The 5,000-nt window shown below is 50.8% G+C and overlaps 1 non-coding gene across 1 annotated transcript in view; it reads left to right on the forward strand.

The window, feature by feature from the left end:
* The first annotated feature begins 3,816 nt into the window (after positions 1–3,816).
* Positions 3,817–5,000, forward strand: part of LOC126333383 (small subunit ribosomal RNA) — a 1,893-nt gene continuing 709 nt past the window's right edge. Inside the window, exon 1 of the ribosomal RNA XR_007564147.1 lies at positions 3,817–5,000. This exon is cut by the window's right edge and continues 709 nt beyond it. This is a non-coding gene — a ribosomal RNA (small subunit ribosomal RNA).

The following is a 5,000-nucleotide window of genomic DNA, read 5'->3' on the forward strand; positions in this document are numbered from 1 at the left end:
TTGGCCCCTAACCTAACCCACGTTGGCCCCTAACCTAACCCACGTTGGCCCCTAACCTAACCCACGTTGGCCCCTAAACCTAAGTTACGCTGCACCTTAACCTAAGTTACGCTGCACCTTAACCTAAGTTACGCTGCACCTTAACCTAAGTTACGCTGCACCTTAACCTAAGTTACGCTGCACCTTAACCTAAGTTACGCTGCACCTTAACCTAAGTTACGCTGCACCTTAACCTAAGTTACGCTGCACCTTAACCTAAGTTACGCTGCACCTTAACCTAAGTTACGCTGCACCTTAACCTAAGTTACGCTGCACCTTAACCTAAGTTACGCTGCACCTTAACCTAAGTTACGCTGCACCTTAACCTAAGTTACGCTGCACCTTAACCTAAGTTACGCTGCACCTTAACCTAAGTTACACTGCACCTTAACCTAAGTTACACTGCACCTTAACCTAAGTTACACTGCACCTTAACCTAAGTTACACTGCACCTTAACCTAAGTTACGCTGCACCTTAACCTAAGTTACGCTGCACCTTAACCTAAGTTACACTGCACCTTAACCTAACTTACACTGCACCTTAACCTAAGTTACACTGCACCTTAACCTAAGTTACACTGCACCTTAACCTAAGTTACACTGCACCTTAACCTAAGTTACACTGCACCTTAACCTAAGTTACACTGCACCTTAACCTAAGTTACACTGCACCTTAACCTAAGTTACACTGCACCTTAACCTAAGTTACACTGCACCTTAACCTAACTTACACTGCACCTTAACCTAAGTTACACTGCACCTTAACCTAAGTTACACTGCACCTTAACCTAAGTTACACTGCACCTTAACCTAAGTTACACTGCACCTTAACCTAAGTTACACTGCACCTTAACCTAAGTTACACTGCACCTTAACCTAAGTTACACTGCACCTTAACCTAAGTTACACTGCACCTTAACCTAAGTTACACTGCACCTTAACCTAAGTTACACTGCACCTTAACCTAAGTTACACTGCACCTTAACCTAAGTTACACTGCACCTTAACCTAAGTTACACTGCACCTTAACCTAAGTTACACTGCACCTTAACCTAAGTTACACTGCACCTTAACCTAAGTTACACTGCACCTTAACCTAAGTTACACTGCACCTTAACCTAAGTTACACTGCACCTTAACCTAAGTTACACTGCACCTTAACCTAAGTTACACTGCACCTTAACCTAAGTTACACTGCACCTTAACCTAAGTTACACTGCACCTTAACCTAAGTTACACTGCACCTTAACCTAAGTTACACTGCACCTTAACCTAAGTTACACTGCACCTTAACCTAAGTTACACTGCACCTTAACCTAAGTTACACTGCACCTTAACCTAAGTTACACTGCACCTTAACCTAAGTTACACTGCACCTTAACCTAAGTTACACTGCACCTTAACCTAAGTTACACTGCACCTTAACCTAAGTTACACTGCACCTTAACCTAAGTTACACTGCACCTTAACCTAAGTTACACTGCACCTTAACCTAAGTTACACTGCACCTTAACCTAAGTTACACTGCACCTTAACCTAAGTTACACTGCACCTTAACCTAAGTTACACTGCACCTTAACCTAAGTTACACTGCACCTTAACCTAAGTTACACTGCACCTTAACCTAACTTACACTGCACCTTAACCTAAGTTACACTGCACCTTAACCTAACTTACACTGCACCTTAACCTAACTTACACTGCACCTTAACCTAACTTACACTGCACCTTAACCTAACTTACACTGCACCTTAACCTAACTTACACTGCACCTTAACCTAACTTACACTGCACCTTAACCTAACTTACACTGCACCTTAACCTAACTTACACTGCACCTTAACCTAACTTACACTGCACCTTAACCTAACTTACACTGCACCTTAACCTAACTTACACTGCACCTTAACCTAACTTACACTGCACCTTAACCTAACTTACACTGCACCTTAACTGTCACATGTAACGTCACAGGAATGTAGCTTTGCCTAACAGCAACCCTCTGAACATAGTTCACTGCTTGGATCCTCTGGTGTCATGTGTATTTCTCGATGCCATGGTGCGTACCCTCACGTAAATGTCTTTCGAGTGTTGCGTACTTTCTACACAGTCCCGCTAACCACTGGAAGGGTGTAACGCTACAGAACGACTATCGCCCTCCCCTCCTGCCCTTCCAAGCTGGTCGGTCAGGCGTTTGTTTGTGAAATGAGCCTTGCAGCTGTTCAGTTGCATTCGGTTGTCGATGCAGTCAGTGTACGTTGTGGTACGGCCTGTGTGGACTGTCCGCTGATGTACGCGTAACCCACACTGATCATCCGTCGTTACGTACTGAGTGACATAATGTGGCACATGCTTGACCGTACACCGGCTGCGCCCTACAATGGCGAATCATAAGGGCCATATGTTGTGCACGATGCTACTTGTCTCGTCTCCCCATTACAGCGAGATTGCACTGTTTTACGCCGTACAGACATGTGGTAGGTACGGACGAAAGTATTGCATGTTGGCCCCCCTCCCTCTGCCGGGAATCAGCGTGAGCCGTCTGTTGATGTAGCGACGAGGGTTTTCCTATTTAATCGTATTGCCCCACACAACATGATACCACGGTGGACCGCGTTCCACATCTGCGACATGCTACAGAGGCCGGTTGACAGTCGACCGCGCAAGGGACATTGCACACGTGCGCGGACCATCTTCCACGTGTTCTCTCGTGTACATGCCGTAGTGTGTATGTGGGCTGATGTAGCGTGTCGTGACACATAACATGCAGGCATGCCAGAATCGTAGATTTCGCAAATGTAGATTGACGTATACGTTTGCTGCCAAAGATCCGCAAATGAACTGGAAATCAGTTGTTGAGCGGTTGTTCGCGCTGCAGGTGCATCGGTGATAGCGACGATCGGTACATCTGTGAACCGGTTGTTTCGGCGGTACCCGCCATGCCCCCGAACCTGAGTTGGCCATGTGGGTATGAAGCGATACGAGGCTGTGGCTTGGTGGGACAGTCCCCGGCCGGTGAGGGGGGGCCGCCCGGCGTGCTGGCCGCGCGCTGCGTGAGCGCACGCACTACAGCCGGCTGGTGGGGGGCGCCCAGTGGCAGGAGCGCCGGCCGACGGGCCCGGCTGGCGTCCCAGCTACGCGCCGGCGCACCCGGCGCGCGGCGCCAGGCGGCCAAAGTGGGTTCTGCCGAGCCCGGTGCGAAGCGCGGTGGACATCTGCAGTGTGCTGGTCCGATTGCGGACTGTGTGCGTTGAGGATGCGCCGCCGCCCGGCACTCGGCGTCGCGACGCCGTCTGCTGCTCGGTCGCCCCCGGCGGTTCTCGCAGGTGGTTTGTATCGCAGCTCTGCGGACGTGTTGGCGCGTGCGCTGTGCTGGGAGAGTTCGCTTCTGCACCCAAGTGGGGCTTTGCCCTTCTGTGGCGCTGGCGTTGGAGCTGCCGGTCACCGTAGGTGGCGCGTGTTGTTTCCCGCCGGCAATGCCACGACAGCACGCTCCCGGGCCTCTGTCGGCAGCGGCAAGCTCAGTTGGGAGCACGGGTGTTCGCACTGAAAGCGTCTACTCGCCTATCTCCGGGCGATTGCGCCTCTCTCGAACCCGACCAAGTACTTAGGACGGCGCTGCGCGCCGCCGGGACCTGAGAGGGTTTCGAGGTGTATCGTGCAGGGGAGCTCAGCCTCCTCCTGTTTGCAGAATAATTGAGCGGACGCTTGCGTGTTCGCGCGGGCCCTCGGGACACACTCCCGGGCGGCCGGCTGCTCAGCTCTCGTTGACGCAGCTCCCTGGTTGATCCTGCCAGTAGTCATATGCTTGTCTCAAAGATTAAGCCATGCATGTCTCAGTACAAGCCGCATTAAGGTGAAACCGCGAATGGCTCATTAAATCAGTTATGGTTCCTTAGATCGTACCCACGTTACTTGGATAACTGTGGTAATTCTAGAGCTAATACATGCAAACAGAGTCCCGACCAGAGATGGAAGGGACGCTTTTATTAGATCAAAACCAATCGGATTGGCTCGTCTGGTCCGTTTGCCTTGGTGACTCTGAATAACTTTGGGCTGATCGCACGGTCCTCGTACCGGCGACGCATCTTTCAAATGTCTGCCTTATCAACTGTCGATGGTAGGTTCTGCGCCTACCATGGTTGTAACGGGTAACGGGGAATCAGGGTTCGATTCCGGAGAGGGAGCCTGAGAAACGGCTACCACATCCAAGGAAGGCAGCAGGCGCGCAAATTACCCACTCCCGGCACGGGGAGGTAGTGACGAAAAATAACGATACGGGACTCATCCGAGGCCCCGTAATCGGAATGAGTACACTTTAAATCCTTTAACGAGTATCTATTGGAGGGCAAGTCTGGTGCCAGCAGCCGCGGTAATTCCAGCTCCAATAGCGTATATTAAAGTTGTTGCGGTTAAAAAGCTCGTAGTTGGATTTGTGTCCCACGCTGTTGGTTCACCGCCCGTCGGTGTTTAACTGGCATGTATCGTGGGACGTCCTGCCGGTGGGGCGAGCCGAAGGCGTGCTTGCGCGTCCCGAGGCGGACCCCGTTGAAATCCTACCAGGGTGCTCTTAGTTGAGTGTCTCGGTGGGCCGGCACGTTTACTTTGAACAAATTAGAGTGCTTAAAGCAGGCAAGCCCGCCTGAATACTGTGTGCATGGAATAATGGAATAGGACCTCGGTTCTATTTTGTTGGTTTTCGGAACCCGAGGTAATGATTAATAGGGACAGGCGGGGGCATTCGTATTGCGACGTTAGAGGTGAAATTCTTGGATCGTCGCAAGACGAACAGAAGCGAAAGCATTTGCCAAGTATGTTTTCATTAATCAAGAACGAAAGTTAGAGGTTCGAAGGCGATCAGATACCGCCCTAGTTCTAACCATAAACGATGCCAGCCAGCGATCCGCCGCAGTTCCTCCGATGACTCGGCGGGCAGCCTCCGGGAAACCAAAGCTTTTGGG

The sequence above is a fragment of the Schistocerca gregaria genome, unplaced genomic scaffold, assembly GCF_023897955.1.
Source record: "Schistocerca gregaria isolate iqSchGreg1 unplaced genomic scaffold, iqSchGreg1.2 ptg001581l, whole genome shotgun sequence".
Classification (NCBI taxonomy): Eukaryota; Metazoa; Arthropoda; class Insecta; order Orthoptera; family Acrididae; genus Schistocerca; species Schistocerca gregaria.